Source organism: Acanthopagrus latus, chromosome 6 (genome assembly GCF_904848185.1).
Source record: "Acanthopagrus latus isolate v.2019 chromosome 6, fAcaLat1.1, whole genome shotgun sequence".
In the NCBI taxonomy this organism is placed as follows: domain Eukaryota; kingdom Metazoa; phylum Chordata; class Actinopteri; order Spariformes; family Sparidae; genus Acanthopagrus; species Acanthopagrus latus.
Window position 1 is genome coordinate 13306253 of NC_051044.1, and position 15860 is coordinate 13322112.

Below are 15860 nucleotides of genomic sequence, written 5' to 3' on the forward strand. Positions count from 1 at the left end.
ATATCACAAGCGAGTCGACGAGGGACTGTACAGCTAAACTTGGGCCTGTGAAGCTGAAATGAAGCCTTTTGCTTGCACTGCAGGGAGAGAACATGCTGCAGTGAACCAGGAGCACAGAGCAGCACACTGCAGTAGAAATATGAAACCATCTTTCTCTTGTTCTGGGTCCACCCAAGCTCTCACTCTGCACACCAAAGACAAATGAAGACAATGAAAATTAGGGCTGTGTGTGATTTTGGGAGGTATTTCTGTTTCATTCGACTCACACCCATTCATTAGGATTTTGGCATCTGAACCGAAAGTGTCCACAGAGACCTGACAAGGATTGTGAAGCTTTCGGTTGGATCATGGTGTTAGACCGACCTTTTTATCATGTGTTTAAACCTAGATCGGTAGTGCTTTGAGACCACTCCTCACACACTTTAAAGACGCACCACAGGGCTCCAGGGCATGACTATTTTTGTCACACATGCACGCAAAAATCTGTTGAGTGCGACCTCAGATTTTCATTGGTTGCAACAGTGTGCCAAAGACACTGTTTTTTAACAAGTGAGATTATACAGGTGATTTAAATGAAGTACATGTTATTCACACTTTTCATGTACATAATTTGTTAAGAAATTAAGTTAAGATGTATTACTGGATGCACCTAAATTATGAGCTAGTGCACCTAAACAAAAAAAGTAAGGTGCACCAGTGCGACCAGTGTGATAAATGAGTCTGGAGCCCTGCACAAGCAGTGCACTGTGTGCCCTTGCTGTTCTGGCAGGATTTCAATGCCTGTTAAAATCACAACTGTAAGCTAGCTATTCGTAAGCAATACATCTCACTTCAGCATGCCTGCCAAATCCTACATACACATACTACTTTCTCCCTGCTTTACATCCAAGACTGCCTAAACATCCTTTCACTATGCATATCTTGCACCCCTCACCTTTTTTCTTGTCCACATCACTGTGCATGTAATGACATATGGGCATAAAAGGCTGTACATTCATGCATAAGAGAGCAGGTTGATTCAAAAACATAACTGGGCAGAGGGACACTGAGTGGCCGAGGCAATCAATGAGTCTAAATCCACACAGTCATTAGGGAGGATGAAGAGGACAGCAGCAAATCAGTAAAACTACATGAATACTGGTAGTTCTGCACAAACATCAACAATAACTTTAATATATATGTCTGCATGTCAAACCAGTATTACTGTGCACTGACAAACCTAATGGCCTTGCTTTTTGCAGCTGAGGCCAATCTGTAATACTTCTACCACTAAATACTGCATCAGCTTTGTCTACTCAGAGTGGTGGTTTTAATGTTTGTATCGCTGATGGATAGAGCTGTGGGTTCTGGCTAGGCCTTGAGTGGCTACAGACTGGAAACTGGCCTAAGAAAAACATACCCGGTGACTACTGCCTTCGTACTGTCCTACTGGACAAGCCTCACTTAAACAAAATGAGAGACATGAGTCAGCATACCCAACTTCTAGAGGTGGGAAATATATATTTATCATTACTGTGATATGAGTCAATATATTGTGTTAGCTTTTGGATATAGTTACATGATATGTTTTAGTATTATCTTTTCTTGGTTTTAAAAACTATATTACAGTGAAGTGATGCCATTTTCTGAAATCACCAGACTGTAATACCTGGTCTAATACTTCCTCTTACATATTGTGTAAATATTTTGTGAAAGTACCAATAGCAATTACTACAATATTGTCGCAATATATGTGTGGCGCTATTTGGTTTGTTGCCCAGTCCTAGCATTTATGATGTGCGTTTGAGGAGATTGAGATGTATATTGTGTGTTGTGATCTGGCCTAAAAATATTACAATATTATTTTAAGGCCAGGAGTCCATGAAGATGGCAGAGAGCCACTGCAGCAGATAAAAGTCATTCGATACTCAGCTTCAGCTATTTATACAATCACAATGATCATTTAAATAAATTGTTCAATAATTCAAAAGGTTTTTTATGCATCTTCATAATGTCTTCACATATACAAGCCCATGATACCGCTTGTATTGTATTTCTAGGCCAGACAGGAATCAATCTTCCCCCTAAGGGTGCTACCATGCTCTTTCTAACGGATGGGGAAAACAGAGAGAGTATGGTCCAGAGTTCCCTAATGAAATCTGGTGCAATTGCAGTAAGTGGCTGGCGGCTCTTTGAACAGACTGAGTGGCCCCAGGAGAAGCAGTCTATGGCGACTGGCTACCAACACATACCTTCTGAGGAGTAGGAGAGAAAAGTAACAACAACAAAAAACAAGGAATGGGAAAAGGAGGAAGAGGAGGAGGAGAGAGCAGAGGAGAAAACTGCAGTTGAGTAGAAATTGTGGGGAAAAAAAGCTGAGTAGGCACGAGAGAGCAGGCTGGTCCAGGGAGGCACTGTGCTGCAAAACAGCAGTGCTATGCATCACTCCTCCCCCTGTGATCTCTCTCTGCATCTCAGACCTTCACTTTGTTCTGCTCATGTCCTGTGGTAATGCTCGTCACTTGACTGATCACAAGCACACATGGAATTCACAAGGCTTTCACAAAATAACTGGCTTTAATTTCCTAATGCTTCATGGTAAAGACAAAATCTGTATTACTATTTTGAAAGTAATCATATGAACATATAATATCTTGTTTCAAATCACACAAAGATCAAACTAATGCAAATCTGCAATGTCTCTGTTTGAGACAGTATAAGTCAGTGACTAGCTCTCTCTTATTCATGCAGCTAAAAGAAAGCCTGGCTTGCCAAGTTTTGTCATTAACAGTATGTTAGGTCACACTAACCATTAAATATTGAACAAGCCTCTTTCTGCACCGTTTCCAGTGGTTCTGTATTTAGACATTTAGATACTGCAGAGGTAGAAACAATGCTGTCAGTCTCCGACTGATATTTTTAATCTTTCAAGCTTTTATTTGATGCTGTTACTCAAAGCAGCCAACATTGAGTTAATAAACACGGGTGGCAAATATCAACCTTGTGATCTAGTAATGGGATGATTTCATGCACTTTACTGGAGCAAGACATGCTTTTGCAATTCCTGTGTGTCACTGAAACCAGTGCAAGGTCAATGAGGGTGTAAGGAGGAGGTAAGATTTCCGTGACATTATCTTGCACTTTTTCTTATTAAACTACTGAAAATGTGCTTTCACACATTTCAAGTCTTGCAATGGTGTTAGTATGAGTTAGGTGTTGAGCACCGCACAGAACAGGAAAGCACCCCCTCGTCTTGACTGTGACGCAGGCTAGCTTCTGTTCAGCTGCTTCCAAGCACACAGCACAGACACCATCTTTGTGCTTTAGGTTTGAAGTTCCAGTCAAAATCAGTTCGGTTAAGACACTGACTATGTGATCACAGCATTGATAGTTTGAGTCTGACTGGAAAGCTTTGCTGCATGTCAAAAATCAGTCGAATGCACAACTAAAAAAGCTTTTCATTAACATCTTAAAATCAGAGGAAAGCAAGGCATTGACTAAAATAAATGAAACGGACAAATTGATGAACACCTGAAAGCATATTAAAAAGAAAAAGCCCTCCCATTTGAGATAATGTGTAACTCCTCTGATGAAACTTCACTTCTTCTGTCTGTACTACAGCGTCCCCTACATAAGCTGTCAATTTATCACAGAATTAAACTGAGGCACTGTGACAAACTGGCAGATTACACTTACAGTGTAACCACCCACTCACCCACAGTCTCTCAATCACAAAATCCATGGTAGTATGCCCACTCAATTTGATGATGTTGACAAAGATGACCAATGCACACACAAAACATACTGTACATGTGACATTAGTCAGAATGAAGCCAACATCTGAAGAATGCCAAGCAGACATGCCACGAGTCAACCTGCAAGCAGGGCCAATCTAGGATAAGTATTGGCTTCACTTCTTTGTTTGGACAGTGTACACCAGCGCACCAGCGGTAAAAAGAACACTTGATTGTACTCCATTAATTATGTCCCAAAATAAATAAACAGAAGCTAGCACTTGCAATTAATGATATAACAATGTGCATAAGCAAGCAATGCCAGCACAGATGTTTTGGGTTTCAGCTTGGTGTCTGTTTTAGCAACAATTTGCAAGTGAACACCAAAGCACTGCAGTTTGTGGAAAACTAGATATGAATTTCAGTATTTCTTCATGCTGGATGAGTATATTACCAAATCAGTGCAGGATTTTTTTAAGGCTACCTTTGATGTCGCGTTTCAGAGTTTGAAATCCGAAAAACTGGATAATTCTGTGTTCCCCACATCGACTTTACTTGTGCGGGCTGCCCAGGCACATTTGGTGATCCACTTAGACATTCAGAACTATTATTTTGTATTTGTCTGACATAATGTTATCCCAGTTTGATTAACCAGTGGACAAACTGCCCTTGCTGTACCCCTCCTGTCTACTTACAATCACACGTGCAGAGAAACACACAATTTTTTAGATGCAACCTTTCCTATTAATGTAAGCCTCCTTATGCCACTGTTTTGTACAAACACTTGTAAGCACACATGATTGTTGCAATGCCATTCAGTACCCCACTGTTTTAAGTACGTTGTTTTGATAGACTTCATAATAAGTAACAACAAGCTTCCTCCATACAGGGCTCATTTGCTGTTGTGGATTAGTGGTTTTTGGGTAACTTTATTAAACATACCACTAATGAAGAAAGTCAGCAGGGCAGACACATGGAAGGAGAGAAAGCAACAGAAAGTCAGACAGTTGGTCATCAAATACTACTGCTTTGCCACAGGTATATGCCCAGAGGCTCACTAACCTCCACTTATAAATCAGGCAACTTTACAAAGTGGTAAACTTAGCTTTGCCATCTGCTCCATCAACTGAAGTTTTTATAAGTAGCACTGTTCTACAGTAGCAAAGCCTTCTGACCAACTGACTATATAAAGGTTCACTTGAGCAGCTGCAGCCTCTTGTAGCCTTAGCCAACAACATTAGCAAATGCTAATTATTAAGATATTGACATCAGTACTGTTAGCAGATACATCATTTTATACTATACTGTCTAGTGTATTTAGAAATCCTACACTTTTGTGTCAAATGGAATTGGTGCTAACAATTGTGGCAGATTATAATCAACAGTGCTACAACCCTCCTGTATTTAAAAAAAAAGCAAAAAAAAAAAAAGCATACAACTACGCAAGTAAACAACAGAATGATGTCAACATAGACACATGCAAAAACTGTTGGCAGACTCAGACAATTAAGACTATTCAATACCAGCTGGGCTCCATACTGTGGCACTGAACTGAAATGGCAGTAAAACACTGAAGATCTGTGGAGCACAGACAATCTGCCTGTCTGACATAGTATGTGTGATTCACACAGGCTTTAAATGCCAGCTGAGGGAGGCTGCGGCCTTTAGTGTGGTTATCAGCTGTGAGACAGTAACGGTCTGCAGCATTATGTCTTCCTTTAGCCATCATTGTAACCTCAGGATCAGATGCAGACTACAGATAAAAACCCTCCTGTATAAAAGCAAAAAGTATACAGGCTTCCATCCTCCTGATCACATACATGTGTGCAGATCTGACTCACTCATGGATGACTTGGCAGGGTCACTTCAAACACACACACACAACCTCAGGACACGTAGGCAGCTGCTCTTTTATAACAAAGCACTACTCCTTATAGTAGCTCCATTTGAAACATCACTTATCTTTGTGACTCCAGCATGTGTACTCCACAGGGCCCTGCAACTAATGGCTTAATAAAGTTACTGTACATGTAGTATGACTCAGTAGGCCTATGGTAAACACAAAAGCTCTTGTCTCTCAAACAGCTGGTAGCTGGCTTGTTTTTCTTTGGGTTTTGGAAGCAGAGAATTGCCTTCAAACAGAGTACCTTCTGAGTACCAACACAGGCACTGCAGTGCAGCAAGCATATAAAATACATCGAGCCTTCTGTGGAAAGTAGGACAAACTTAATGACTATATGCAAGTGCCCACACAATAACTGTGTAGTAATGTATGGATCCATCTAAGCGTGCTATAACATAGTATCCATTTAAATTTCTATAGGAGGACAGGAAGAAGACTGACACCAAGAGTCCATGTCCATATTTCTTTATGTGCACAAACACAAAACACACACTCACATTACATCAGACTACTTACACATACTCATAGTGCCTGTGCGGTCAAGCATGACAATACTGGCAGGTTTCCTGAGGCATAAAGGGTTAACGTCATGCAGTTTATTCATGTCCACGTACATGCCGTTGGCCTGCCCATAGTTTGTGTCAAAGACAATCATTGTGAAAGTTCAAGTGTTTGTTTACCGAATGATTCCTGTGTCCCTGAGGCAACAGCAGTCACGCTGCAGGAAGAGAGGGCTTCTACGTGTATTACGGTAATAGGACTTTTGATCCCATGTGTCAGTGAAATGTGTCAAGGTGTTGCGGTGAATCAACTTGCCATCTGTACTGTTACATTAACCTTGGTAAACCGTGAGCCTAACAGAAAGCTATGTTAAGGAAGGTGAGGATGTGAAATACAGCTAGAAGCAGTGAAGTAACATTCAATGTGTGCATCTGCCTGGGGTCAATTGTTACTATTCTATTACTGTTATCCATGAGTTTCCCAGGGAGGTCACTGGGGAGGCTACTAGGGGGAAGGTTATGGGTGAGACCTCTGGTGCTCGTCCAAACTAGCGTAAGTAACAATGTATTATAACTGTCACACTGAACACCCCTTTAAGGGTTTAGAAGCTTTAGCAAGTTGGGCCAAGGAATAACAAAAGTGTTAGCAGTAGTCGCATGATAAAGTTTATAACTCAGATCTTCATGAAGAAATAATATGCATGACCAATCACTATATAAGCCTTGTGCTGTGTTGCCATGGAAAACGCCAGTTCCGTTTTGAGTGACTGGGGGTGCCTGAAGTCAGGCCCATAATTCATACAATGTACAACTTTAGTCTTTTTCCTTTTTATAACATTGTATGTTTACTTTCTTAATGTTATTAGAATATCGTACAGAATAGATAAGTATTTTGCAGACATGGCTTTAAGGGACACCATTCACCAAACAATAACTCTCCATGCTACCAGGTGGCAGTAGTCTGAATTCCTTAATCAGAAAGGAAAACTAGAACCCAAACTTTTAGCCCAAACTCAACAATTAACTTCTTAAATAGTGAAGCTAACAATTACAATAGATAAATCACTAATTAAACAGTGATTAGAAGCAGTAACCCATCCAAACAAAAAACCTTTATTTCTTTCAGTTTGAAAATAGTCCTGAGAGTTGACAAGGGAGAGAAATGCTGTCTCATGAGCTCTTTCTGTCGGTACTTATCTCAATATCTGTCTCACTGCCTTCTAAAGGCCATCTATCTCTCAACGTCTTTTAAGAAGCCCTTTTCTGTATGTATCACTCTACCTCTACCATCTCACTGTAGCATGTACCTTTTTTCTTAAGTATTTGCACAATTACTCTCCACAGATATCCCACTGTCATTAGTGAACCTTCAAACTTCTGGTACAGAAAAATAAATCTCAAAATGTCCTGTGCTCTAGAAAATGATCTTCTCTTTTCTTCTTGCAAATTAATTAAAAACAGACGCTGAGGCTGCATCATTATACAAGGCATATATCATTATATTTACAAACCGTATGTGCAATCAGACAATAATTACAGATAAATATGTGTTGTAAATGGAACAAAGCCGTGCTTGTTTTGAATAAATAATCAATAATTTATTGATATGCATAATGTCCAAAAAATATAATAATTCTCCAGCATTTTTAAACACTTATGAGTGCTGAGAGGAAAACACAATTGTGTTAAATTACAGGTCTTAAGTCAACCTTTAAATGTGCTGTACAATGGCATTTTACATTTCTAATTACAACAACAACAAAAAAAATGTTAACAAGACAACCAGTAATACAAATATTCTCTTTACAAATACAAACCATCTTGCCTTACAGTGTCTCAAAAACATCTTTGTGAAAAACTCCTTTCGCCTCCTGCTAAGAACTTGCTTCCACAAGCCTGACAGTATTGACAAATTCTTTCACAGCCCACATATGCCAGACCCAAAACAACATTGTTGTTTGCACAACAATGTATCTAATATAATGCTCAAAAACAAGACGACCATACAATGGGTGCTCACAGAGAAAATGGTTTGTTGATGCTCAGTGTATGAAAAAATGTACTAAAGCTAAAAAGGAATTCATTATCACGCAAGCAATACTGTTGAGTGGAACAATGATGACTGATTTCAGCAGATACATCTTACCACATACTGATGAGGGTGGGCTTCAGTGGCAGATGACTACGGCGGGTTGACTATCGGGTTGACAGTGCTACAAAGGGCACATCATCACCGAGGCTAGACGACCATGGAGTGGAATAACTTCAACCTGACTGTCCAACAGTTCCTAGGTTGTGGTGACAAGCTGATGATGGGGACACTATTTGGCATCAGCAGTATGTATCCATTCTGCCTGGTGTCATCAGCTCAGGCTGCTATGGGGGGGTTGGGAATAAATTCTTGGCAAGCATTAGGCCCCTTAGTATCAGATGAGCACTGTCTGAGGGCCACAGCTTACAGTTATTATTGCTAAACGGGAAATACCCCTTTCTTGGCTACTTTTACAGTACTATTTTTCTTCAATCGACAGTGACACTTAAAATGTCCATACATACCCAACATCATATCTTAGGATGCAGTTCTTTCCTATGTCAGCTATGACACATCCAAGTCAGTGACAAGTCAGATTCTAGCACCTTCATGAATACTGTTCAAGAGGCCAAAATAAACCTTTTCTGTGTAAGCAAGGTGTACCAATATGTATTCAAACATATATATTTGAGTAATTGCATTAAGGTTGAAAGGAAGTAAAAATCCCTGATTCCAGTTTTCAGCCTCAAAGCTTCAGGTCATTGTATTACAAAGTATTACACAGCGGATGAGTATTTGGACTTCGAACACAGTAACACTGGTTGCACTGGTGACTTTTTCATTTAGGTGCAGCACGCAATTTAGGTGCACCAAATAAAACATTTTACTTTAACTTCTGAGCATTGTAAACGAGAATAGAGGTGCAAATGTTTCTCATTATCAACATCATAGTGACACATAAAATGTCCATACATTCCCAACACAAAGTTGGGATATCCTCAACTGTTTCACTGCGCTTACGTCGTCTTATTTACCCAAAGTCTGTCTTTTTTTCTCTCTACAGTTAACCTGACATAGTACACAAGACCTTCCAAAAACAGAATTTTGATATAGTATGATCTGAAGAAGCAGTACATAATAGCATGAAATTATTACCGAGACCTACTTGTTATCTGCAGAAAGACACTGACATGACAGTCCACCCTGATCTTGCAGGCAGTCTTCTTATGGGTACATTCGACATGACGAGTACTGACCAATAAGTAGTAAATATGCCTGTTAGAGGGGGTTTGTCTCCACTAACTGGTGCTGTTTTCTCTGCACTTCTCTTTCCATCAATCCATTTTCACCCTACCCCACTACTTTGTCTGAGAGCTTTGTGCCGGGTCAGCCAGCCCTCTGCTCTCACCGCAGCAGACAAACACTAGGACTGACAAACCCTTTAACAGTGGGATGTGATTTCATGTATTTGTTTTCACTATGTGTTTATATCAACAATGAAACTTCCTTAATATGTGCCTGATCATATTGCTTAAGATTTGTGCCCACTCATGTCATCCTCATCATGTGTGAGCAGCATTTAACAGCCTTAGATTCCTCTCAACCCATTTTCCTGAACCATTTACTCCATCTCCCTTTGAGGCTGTATCTATTCAGGATAGGGCATAGCCTTTTTATAGTCAGTGGCTGGTCCAGCTTACATGTGCTGTGGCCAACTGGAGGACCCCAGAGCAGAACAGACATAGCCTGAATCTGTGAAAGGGATACATAAAATGAATGGGTACCAACACCATCCAACACCAAGGCATGTGTATTCTTCACACTTCCCTAATGTCCCTCACAAAGAGCACCCACACAACACTAATTTGTGCACATCACACTGCACTGAACCAAAGAGAGTTAGCCTAAGGTGCATCACGTTAGCCTAAAATAAACAATTAGCACATGTTTGGTGCAAGTCAGTGATTAGTATTCTGAACAGGCAATACAGTGCTGGAGCTTTCCTACCGTTGCAGTCAAAAATCAGCACAGAAAAATCCCACACAGTCCTAAGGCTTCAGACGGAGGCATTCTAATCAATCCCAAGTATTTGCAGCAAATACCAACATGACCCCAATAACTCACCCATCACGAACAGCACGCTGTCTCATAAGTCACATACACACGTCAACAGACAACAGTCAGTGCTGAATAGTTATTCACACCTGCAATATTGTTGCCGTTATTCACATGGGCTGTCCACACAACGGATCATGATTAACGTGGTTTGGTCTCCATCAAAACCCATCCACGTATACTCACAAATCACCACTGACACCCGTACATTATTAGAACAGAAGCCCTGTACAAATGAATACTCCACCATAAATCACAATGATTGGGCTGAATCTGTGTAAGATCATCAGAGAAACATACAAGCAGGCTGTATGTGGGAAAACACATGCTGCACTTATCAGAAACATCCACCTGTGATGTTAGTGGTCACTGCTGAGAAGAAGGCTACATGCAGACAGTAGCTCCCTCTCTCTTACTTGCATGTGAAAGATTTTCTTGCTCTATAGCAGAGGCGGGCCTCCTCCAAAATCAGAAGATGCCAATACACCTTTATGAAAGAAAAAAAAAACCTTCAGGAGGAAAATTGCAGAGGCGCTATTTTACATAACATATATCCAGTGAGTGAAGCTATTTTTTTTAGACCTTCATCTAGTGACCGAAATGAACACAAAAGACAAAATGCCTGGCAGCAACTGTAAGACAGTGTAAGTATGTTTCTAGTATATTGCACTGTTGATTAAAAACAGAAAGCCATTTGAGTTTTTGCAGTTACGGGGTAAGGTGTTGTCAGGGGTGGTGGATCAAAAGAGAAATACATTTTTTGTTTTGTTTTTTAAATGCAGTCCACACATTTCACTCAGAAACATTGAACACATTTTAAAAAGACACTGGTTTAAAAAAAGCCCTGCAATAAAAAGCACAAAGACTAGGCTTCATATATCTTAAAATAAAAGGCAGACCTCAAAAATAATATTGAACACATACACTTTAACTTTTTTAGCAGTTTAACACAGGAGCTAAAACATGAGGTGTGATAGGGATAAAATCAAGATGACAATATTTGTAATTCAATCATCTATATCAATTTGTTAACATACTTGCGAAAATTACAGGTTGCCCAACCCTTGCGACTGAGCTGAAATATTGCCCAGCCCAGGGTTCTCGTTTTAGAACCAGTCAGGTGACAAACTTATATTCATCAGCAGACATTTCAAGGCAAACTGCCATTATAATAAATACTTAAGGCTGTAAATTAAGCTCTTTGTTAGCCAACATGCATAATATCTGCCTTTGTGTGAGAATATTTGTGGGGGTTTTCTCCATTAGAGTGATTTATTAAGTTCCAAGGACATACAATAGGCTACTTTACCACAGAGCAAGGGCATGGTATTTATAGCAGCCAGGACTGGACATAAATGGTTCGTGGATCTAACAGATGATATTCAAATCAGCAGCTGTTTTGGCCTGACATTGGGATAAAGACAAGTGCTGAAACCATGACACAACAACTTCAGTTTGATGGGAATTCATGAGCCTTTCTTAATCTGTGTTACAACTTGTGTTCTTGTCGACATGCGTGCTGCTCCAGTTCAAGGTTTTAACTGGAGCAGCTAAATACAATCAAAATTACTGGAAGCATCCAGCTGTTTCATCAAGGATAGTGACTTGTGTGGACTTGGGGACATCTTAAAAAGCACACCAACTAGCAACAATGGTGAGTCTCTAAACCGTGTTTTCCAGCCAACTCTAATACATTATGATTGTGACTCCATCTCCTTATCAATTGGGTTATTTTCAAATTAAAACTCTGCTGTTAGTAGACCTAGACATAGATTATTTTGCCACTGTGCAGTTATAGCACAGTTTACGGGTAGACTGATTATTGGGCACTTTTCACATTATTGATATACGTAACTTTTCTGTCAGATTGACGATAAAATTAACTAATTTTAAATGTGCTACTTCAGTTCTGGTGGAACATCCTCTCACATAATGTCACATCCCCAACAATATCTGATTTATTGTTTATTTAAACAGCGAGTTAAAAAGCAGCCAATTTGCATCTTTGTCCTTGAGCAGGTAAACAAAAAACACAACAGCAACTACACTACATAAAGGGTAGATACTACATAAAACCAAAACAATATATAAAAGCCCATAAATGTGAACGCTGCACTACATAAAACAATGGAATACATTAGGTCCATCAGTATAAATTACAAACACACCAAAAAGAATGGTTTATAAACACTGAATAATAAAAATCTGCAAAGTAACTACTAACTAAATGGAATAAATACATTTAGCAGAGTAAAGTGAGCTGAGCCAAGCTGTTTGTGAACACATTATTTTATAGAAACCAATTTATTGTGCAGTTTGCCGCAACTTTGAGAGCAAAATGCACAAGAACGAACATGACAATCAAGCTCATAAATAAGACAATTTATATAGGCCCAACAAAAAATGTACTTTGGCAAGTAGATTTTTTTACCCACTTGTGAAAAAAAACATTAAACTTGAAACCTGTCAAGTAAATCTGTCCAAATATGGCATTATTTAGAAAGGCCTTAGGTATTCTCTGATGGAACATCACATCTCAGGGGAATGACCAACTGACAAGCCAAAGAGTCAGTCCTTCTCAGTAATCACATTAGGGTGATCCACCACAACTGGAACTAAGCCACAGCTGTCTGTCTTATCTCAGACACTACAGTCAAGACTGTTAATGACAATACAGTCATAGTTGCAGTGTTCAAATTGGAAAAATGTAAAGTAGCTGTCCAACACTGAATCTTACTTAATATTTGAGGTCTCAACAGATTTCCGTCATTATAATGGCGCTGTCAAATTAAAAGGTCATAAGTCATAAGTTGTAGTGTTCTGTCATGACAACTTATAAAGAGTACAAACAAAAATTTCACCAAAACTGCTGCGACTTTGGCAGAAAATTGTGTTTTCATGTCAGACGCATTTGAATAGAAAGCTGATTGACAGTGTATGTTTCCAGGGCCTGTAACATTGTAACTCATAATCAAATTGAAGATGGCAGCATGGTGGAACAGTGATTAGCATGTTCTCCCCATGCTTGCGTGGGTTTCCTCCAGTAACTCCGGTTTCCACTACCAGCGAAAACATGCCCAACTAGGCTGATTCTACAATCAGCCCCCTTGACCAAAGGCACTGGCTAAGATCTGGAGTTGGTCCCCAGGCGCGAGGGTTAAAACGCACCCAATGCGCCCTTGGAATGGGTTTAATACAGAGCACCAGTGTCACTATGTTGCACGCTGTATGATATGTGATCAAATAACAATTATTTTATACTCTTTCTATACTCTTTCTAAAACATGACTGTGATACAAAAACTTTTAACTCAATTGAGCCCCTAACACAACTAAATATAGCCACATGTTCTCTCATCTCCAGAGCAAAAATGTAGTAAATGATGGCAACGAAGGGAGGATGACAACACACCTGCTGAACAAATGTGTGAGAAATTCACTGAGTTCTGTGTGTGCGTGCCTGTGTGTGTTTGTGTGAGTGTGATGCCCCTTGGGAGCTCCAAAACAGGGCTAATGAAGCTAGACAGGCCGCTAAATCTCAACTGCAGAATGATTACTGAGCTCAGTTTAGGGAAACACCCCCACTGGAGCAACCAGCAGACCAAGCTGTAAAAACTGCAGAGAGTCAGGACCTATATTAGTGATCGGGCTGAGTGGATGTGAAACAGATACACATCCCCACACAACCAACATAGCTGTCTATGCTAGCTGTATCATGACTTGCACCTCACTACGCGTTATATGTGTAACTCAACCAAAGTGACTTTTGATACTTCAGGTAAAAAAAAAACATCATTAATGGGATGACCATTGATCGGTTTTACCTAGATCAATCAGCATGAGTCACAAGTAAATTTTAAATCCTTCACTAAAAAACTGACTGTGGTCTCTTTTCCATGGATGTGACATCCCGCATCTCTGTTCTCCATGTGCCTGCTCGCCGAAACTTTGCTTTGCACTTCATTTGCACTTCTCAGATTACACAACAATACTGTCGCACCTAGCACAAAAACACTGACTTTCAAATGTGAGATGTCACAACTATCTTTGACACAATTTTTTATCTTATTTTGATGCAACAAAAAGTTATCATGGTGCAGCGCAGCTTTCGGAAATACTGCATTTTAGAGAAAAATTCACCAGCTCCAGCTTGTCAAGTATAAATATTTCCTGTCTTTTTAGTCCTCTATGAGAGGAAAACTGAGTATCTTCAGACTCTGGACTGCTGGTCAGACCAAACACACAATTTAAATATCAACCTGGGCTCCAGTATTTTCAAACATTTATCAAAAACTTAATCAAAAAATTAACTGATAATGAAAAAGCATCCTGAACTCTAATATGGTTGAATGGATTCAATATAGATAATTGCAGATAATTTGCTGCTGACATTCTGCTTTCAGTGTGTGCTTGGGGTAAACTGAGCGTGGCTGGGTGCTAGGTCAGTTCTTCAAAACAACTCTCAAACTACCTTTAAAAAATTACATCTCATGAAGTAAGACATCAATTTTTAAGAATAGGGCTGAGCAATGAATCGAAACCTTATCCAAATTGCATGATGTCCAAATTGCAGGAGCTGCACTTTTTTAATAACGATAAATGTGTCCCAAAATACACTGCATATCTTTCATCCCTCCTCAAGAAGCAAGATTTCCAGACTACAGGCAACTGGGCCAGAAAAGCACAACGTCACTATATGTCGATGTCAATATCAATATATGATAACGAAGAAAGAATGCTGACAATCATGCATATTTATCCAGAATGCTGGATGATATAAGAACCCGGTTTGTGTCATGGATTATGTGCTCACATCGACCCTTGGACTGTGTGTTCTGTTTTGATGATTCACCTATACATCTTTTCATAACAATATAAACCACTCAGCAGAAATTATTTGATGACTGCTTTCCTGTTTTGTCATTGCTCAGTGTGTCCAGGGTTCACTTTAAAATCTGAACATCCTGCATAATTGCAACATCAGAGAAGTAGAGTCTCCCTTGTTTCTGGCATAAAAAGTATTAGGAACGACGCCAAACCAAAGCCCTTTCCAGATGAATCTGCCCTTTTCTCTTGTCATAGGATGTCAGATTGTGTTTCTTTGAAGACATTTGTATTGTTAGTAGTATTCCTTGTTGGGTCCTGCAAGTGCATTTCCCTAAGGGAAAACAATCACAAAATTATGAAAAACCTCGTTACTGTTCTTGCACTGTCCTAATGTTTAAAATATAAGTGGTATTAACAATAAAAGAATCATCTGTTAAGAGTTTAGCTATTCAAGGACAAATGAATTGCAACCATTTCAGAAAAAACAATGTTTTCTGCAATGTCGACATACAAGCCCAGTGAAAGGACACACAAGCATTTGAATCTGCCTTTTCTCCTTGTTACAGAGCATTCAACAGCTTACTGCACCAAACTGAACCCCTGCAGCCTGCCTCTCCCGTTCTTTCGTCTTGGACCAGAGCCCATGGGCAGGCGAACACACCAACCGTATACAAAAGTGCACATACACACACCAACACGCACACACAGACACACATGCACTAACGTGTATGAGCACACACAGGCATGCAGAGATACTGGCCCACAACAATC

General features: G+C 39.8%; 1 protein-coding gene across 6 annotated transcripts in view; it reads right to left on the reverse strand.

Annotated features, from left to right (window-relative positions):
• Nucleotides 1-15860, reverse strand: part of kcnab2a (potassium voltage-gated channel, shaker-related subfamily, beta member 2 a) — an 86587-nt gene that overhangs the window by 61321 nt on the left and 9406 nt on the right. Inside the window, exon 2 of one of the 6 annotated variants that reach the window (XM_037101191.1) lies at nucleotides 10680-10750. The exons of the other annotated variants lie outside the window; for them this stretch is intronic. The gene's annotated coding sequence lies outside the window, so the exon portion shown is untranslated. The remainder of the gene's footprint in view (nucleotides 1-10679; nucleotides 10751-15860) is intronic. 6 annotated transcript variants of the gene reach the window in all.